Raw genomic sequence first — 6,000 nt, 5'->3', positions numbered from 1 at the left:
AATAAAATATCTCTCTCTCCCTCTTTCTCTCTTTCTCTCTTTCTCCCCTTTCTCTCTTTCTCTTCTCTTCTCTTGTTTCCCATCAGTTCATCAATCAACTTGTTTGTTTCTGGTTGTTTCCCCACTATCCTACACTGTCGGTGTAGTGAAATTATACCAAAGGTGAACCCAGGGTGTGCTCGCTTCAAAAGGGGCGTCTATAAGACCCGGGACAACCGGGGCGCACGGACACTCCAGCGGCACTCACTGTGACATAGTCCTGTAGTTTGAATGGTATGTACGCCCCTATATGCTGCGCTGATTGTTCTCTCTATTGGTATCAGCCATTGCCCATGAAATACTCTGATTTTAATGCCTGTTGCATGAATGTATTTTTACAGGATGTTACTTCAGATCTAAATGATATTAAACCTACCCAAGGGTCAAGTCGTGTCTGAGCTTGATTTTCACGACATTTAATCTGGCCGAGATTAAACTCTGGCCGAGTTTACGCTACGGCTCTGGCCGAGCTGAAGCGACTATACGTAAAAACACGGAGCGCTGTGCACGGACGGCATCAACTCTCCCAGCGGCGACAACAACCATCTGAATCGATCGATCGCTACGCGCAGGAGTTGCGTTACCTGTTGGCGGACTGCGTGCAGGAAGTACGGACCCACGAGCAAGTGCAAGACGACTTGCTCCGAGATTAATTCGTCTCTGGAATTAATTCTGGAGTCTTGAGGCTCCGACTTTTGGAGACCCCGGATCTGACATTTACGGAGGCACTACGGCTGGCACGCGTCTATACAGATGCCCGAGGACAATCCACCGCTTATGATCACCCACGAGTCGTGGCGGGGACTTCTCAACTCGCGCGACCGGAGAGAGGTACCGCCGAGGATATGGAGGAGGACCCGACCACCACGGCCGAGTCTCTGGGTGCTCCTGAAGCGGACTCCGCTTCCGGCCTAACTGCTGCCGCCGCTGCCCGGCCACGGCCTGACCGGTATGCAAAATGTTATTTCTGTGGGAATCGGCAGCACCCTCGATCTGACTGCCCGGCTCGGGAAGCCATATGCCACCTGTGCTCCACCAAGGGCCATTTTGCAAAGGTCTGCAGGAAGGCCGCTCGGGGCACGCGTCCCCGCGCGACCTTGAATGGGCTCATCGCTGAGCCAACGGATTGAGCGCCGGACGGGGCGCCTCGCTCGGCTTTGATGAGCCGACCTCCTTCTCGCGGGCCTCTGGCTGCACGCCCGACCTTGGTGAGAAACACTGGGCCGCCGAAACAAATGGCGCGAACGCGACCGGCCGCAGCGCGACCGACCTTGACTGGCGTTCAAACGCCTACTTCAAACAAGCGACATGCTCCTGCTTTGGAAACTCATCTCGATGTGCGGCAAACGCAGCACGTGACTCGAGCCCCATCGACGGCGGCTCTTACGAATTACATGCACCCACTTTGGCATTTGAATCTGCAGACGGCAGTGATCCTTCTCACGTGACTCGAGCGCCATCTGGCGGCGGCTCTTACGACCTACACACACTCACTCTGGCAAATGAAACTGCTGATGAGCCAACTATGCGCTTGTCACGGGGTTTCTCCCCGGGCTGCCCGAATGACCGGCAAACTGCAGCCGGCGTGTGAACGTCCTCTGACAGTGGGTATTACGATTTCTATGCTCCTGCTGAGGCCCAACCTGCCGACGCTGCCCGGAGGATTGCAGCCGGAGTGGGATCCACCCACGAGGCGCGATCTTCTCGCCCGGCCGGTACAATACCTGCCGGGTCTGCCGGCCTTGCGCAGGCCATCATTCCGCTCAAGGTCGTGGGCGTTTTTGCGCAAGCTTTGATTGACACGGGGTCTACGGATAGTTTTATCGATCAGCGACCAGTGCATCAACATGGGTGGCCGGTTCTCGGGACAACCCGCCGGATCTTCATGGCCTCTCAGGGACTTCGGTTGAGCACAAAAGGGGCGTGTCGATTGAAACTTGTGATAAAGGGACGCACGTTCCCGGACGTGTATCTCATGGTATTACCTGCTTTATGTGCCGACGTTCTGTTAGGACTTGATTTCCTTAAGCGGCATGGACGTTTGGAAATAGACTTCGGTGGGCCAGACACGCTTGCTGTGTGCGCCCTCGCTCAAATGGACGTGGAGCCTCTCTCGCTGTTCCCCAACCTGACCACTGATTGTACCCCTGTAGCCGTCAAATCGCGGCGCTACTCTCGCACAGACGCGCAATTCATTGCGGAAGAAACGGCCCAGCTCTTAAAGGACGGTATTATAGAACCCAGTAGGTCACCGTGGCGGGCCCAAGTCTTAGTGGTGCGAAGTGAGGCCCACCGCCGGCGCATAGTAATCGACTATTCACAGACGATTAATCGTTTTACACAGCTGGATGCCTACCCCTTACCGGGGATGGACGCCCTGGTACGCCAGGTGGCCCTGTATTCCGTTTATAGCACTCTCGATCTGCGTAGTACGTATCATCAGGTCCCCATCTCTAGGGCTGATCGCGTCTTTACAGCCTTTGAATCGGGTCAGCGGTTGTACCAGTTCACTCGACTCCCCTTTGGGGTAACTAATGGAGTCCCTTGCTTTCAGAGGGCTATGGATGACCTTGTTGCGAAGGAGAACTTGACCGATGTCTTTGTCTATCTGGACAATCTTACGGTTTGTGGGTATGACCAGGAGCATCACGACGCTAATCTGAAGCGCTTCCTCGAGGTCGCGCGGAAATATCGCCTAACCATGAATGCGGCTAAGTGTCGTTACTCTCTACGAACGGTAGATCTTTTGGGGTACACCGTGACCCATGGCTCTGTCTCTCCGGATAAGGAGCGTCTGCACCCTTTGCTCGATATGGCTCCGCCTAGCGATCGGGCTTCGCTGAAACGCGCTCTTGGGCTGTTCGCCCACTATTCAAAGTGGGTGCAAAATTTCTCCACGAAGCTCCGCCCCCTCGTGGCCTGCGACACGTTCCCCATGGGCCCGGCTGCCATGGCGGCCTTCGAGGGCCTTAAAGCCGACATCGCTGGCGCCGCTGTCGCGACGATTGACGAGAGTGCCTCTTTCGTTTTGGAGAGTGATGCCTCAGATCATGCGATAGCGGCGACTCTCTCCCAAGGGGGACGCCCTGTGGCTTTCTTCTCGCGGACTCTCACCTCCGCCGAGCGGAGGCATTCGTCTGTCGAAAAGGAACCGTACGCGATCGTCGAATCAATTCGGCGATGGCGGCCGTACCTGCTTGGGCGGTGTTTCCAAATCGTCACGGACCAACAAAGCGTTGCATTTATGTACGACACCTTACATGCTCAGCGCATTAAGAATGAGAAAATCACCCGTTGGCGTATCAAACTCGCCGACTTCTGCTACACCATCAAATACCGCCCGGGGAAGGATAACCTGGTCGCCGACGCCTTATCGAGGCCGGCCACTTGCGCGGGGGTTGTCACTTTGGAGGGGCTGCGCACTTTGCACGGCACTATGTGTCATCCCGGGGTAATGCGTTTCGCACATTTTGTGCGCGAGGGAAATCTGCCATACTCGATTGAGGACATCCGCCGCATCTGCCGTGATTGCACGATCTGTGCGGAACTCAAACCGCGTTTTTACAACCCTCCTATGGGGACGCTCGTTAGGGCTACTAGACCGTGGGAGCGCTTGGCGATGGACTTCAAAGGGCCGCTGCCAATGTCGAGCAACTCTCGCTATCTGCTCACTATCGTCGATGAGTATTCACGATTCCCCTTTGCTTACACGTGCGGGGATATGTCGGCTGCCACGGTTATTCGGTGCCTGCAGAATTTGTTTTCTATGTTCGGGTATCTGGCCTACGTGCATACCGATCGGGGTGCGGTGTTCCTGTCCCAGGAGGTGAGGGGCTACTTGCTCCAGCATAATGTCGCTTCGAGCTACACCACCCCGTACCGGCCCCAAGCGAATGGGCAGATCGAACGCTTTAATGGGATTATATGGAGGGCCGTCATGCTAAGCCTTCGGACCCTCGGCTGAGGCCTCGATAAATGGGCGTGGTCGCTACCTGCCGCTCTAAACTCGGTTCGGGCTCTCCTATGTACTGCCACCAACCAGACTCCTCACGAGCGACTGTTCCACCACCCTAGAAGCTCTGGCAGTATCCAATCTTTACCCAGCTGTCTCGCTGAGCCGGGGCCCGCCTATCTCAAACGAGCGGTTCACGCTAGCAAGTACGACCCCCTTGTTGACAAGGTGCGGGTCCTCCAGGCTAATCCCGAGCATGCTCGCGTGTTAACGGCAGACAGCCGCGAGTCTACTGTCTCCGTACGCCATCTCGCCCCATGTGGGGACGACGACAGGGATATCGACGAACCCGTCTACGAGTCTATGGACTCTACCGAAGCTTCCCCTATGGAACTACCACCGATACTTCCGTCGTCACCCACTCCCGTGCCCGAAGGCACTGGGGCGCCCCCTCCGACACCCACCTCCGGCGGCTATTCCGACCCGGGGGACTCCGGGCTTGGAGACGCCATACCCGGTAGTTTCCGAACACGAACTGGCAGGGAAGTTCGCCGCCCCGACCGCTACGGATGGACCGACTGACGTGGATTGACGTGACCCATTCGATTATTGCTGACGCTTGCTTGCAACCTGCCGAGCGGCAGTATAGTTCTAACGGCGGGGAGAATGTAGTGAAATTATACCAAAGGTGAACCCAGGGTGTGCTCGCTTCAAAAGGGGCGTCTATAAGACCCGGGACAACCGGGGCGCACGGACACTCCAGCGGCACTCACTGTGACATAGTCCTGTAGTTTGAATGGTATGTACGCCCCTATATGCTGCGCTGATTGTTCTCTCTATTGGTATCGGCCATTGCCCATGAAATACTCTGATTTTAATGCCTGTTGCATGAATGTATTTTTACAGGATGTTACTTCAGATCTAAATGATATTAAACCTACCCAAGGGCCAAGTCGTGTCTGAGCTTGATTTTCACGACATTCGGTATCTTACCTTCTATGATCTGTTACCTTGTTCTTTCCATTACTGGATATTAGGTATACAAAAAATCCTATATTCCTGATCCCTGACCATACTAAAACAGCAGACTACATTAAAATGGCAGGGTGCCTGGTGTGCTCATGCAAATGATGCAGCAGTCATTTAGAGAATTGGATACATTGATAATTACATATTTTGCACCCAGTTTCATCTCCACACTGTCTCCTCCAGCAACTGATGCATCTTGCCTTTTCTGAATAATGAAGGCCCAACATTAGCTGAAGTATCACAGCAGGCTCGTGCTCCATGCGTTCCCTGAGACCCTAACTCGTGAGAGGTCAGGTTGCTTGTTGACCACGAGCTGGGGTCGCAGGAAGCGTGCGAGGCACTCTGATGAAAGCCTCAGTCCAACGGACTATCTCAGATCTTTAAGAGGCTCCAGATACCAAGAATAGTACAGTATACAAATTCCACTTAGTGTAGTTGCAATTCAAGTAAACTCATCTAATATAAAATATTATACAGTATTTATTTAATTTAGGTGAAAGACAAATGAGCAAAATTCAAAATGAGAAGATGATAACCAAACTACGTGTCTAGGGAAGGTCAATCTGTGTCTAGGGAAGGTAAATGTTCTTCTTCTAAGACAAAGCATTTCTAATTGTCCTCTAGGTCATTTTTTCTGCAGATCATAGCCTTAACCTTGCCTTGCCTTGCCTTAACCTTGCCTTGCGTAAAGATGGCTGTGGTGGTGCCTTTCAAAGCATTTTCCAAGTTTGATGAGGAGCACTATCTGGACCATGTTGATGATGCTGAGACTGGGCTGCTTAGGAGAAAAATGGCCAACAGAATTTTGTCTACACCTGGATGTAAGGCATTTACCACTTGAAGTCTTTGTAAGAGTCTTAAAGTGGGAAAACCTGGAAAATAAAAAGAGCCATGGAAAATGCTATATGGTGTTTGCTATTTGTACTACCTCTTTAAGATCTGTCTTCTCTTTAAGATCAGCCACTGTGGTGAATGGCTGT

At 53.1% G+C, this 6,000-nt stretch overlaps 1 long non-coding RNA gene across 10 annotated transcripts in view; it reads left to right on the top strand.

The window, feature by feature from the left end:
• LOC137432691 (uncharacterized) overlaps positions 1 to 6,000 on the top strand; it is a 79,932-nt gene that overhangs the window by 73,264 nt on the left and 668 nt on the right. For 7 of the 10 annotated variants that reach the window (XR_013624137.1, XR_013624135.1, XR_013624136.1 and 4 more), the window contains one exon: positions 5,712 to 5,841. This is a non-coding gene — a long non-coding RNA (uncharacterized LOC137432691). The remainder of the gene's footprint in view (positions 1 to 5,711; positions 5,842 to 6,000) is intronic. The other 3 variants (XR_013624145.1, XR_013624140.1, XR_013624138.1) reach the window with 1 other exon arrangement.

This window comes from Myxine glutinosa, chromosome 1, assembly GCF_964187855.1.
Source record: "Myxine glutinosa chromosome 1, kmMyxGlut1.1, whole genome shotgun sequence".
Lineage (NCBI taxonomy): Eukaryota > Metazoa > Chordata > Myxini > Myxiniformes > Myxinidae > Myxine > Myxine glutinosa.
Note: the sequence above shows the minus strand (reverse complement) of the source record. Positions and strands in the feature narration are given on the sequence as shown.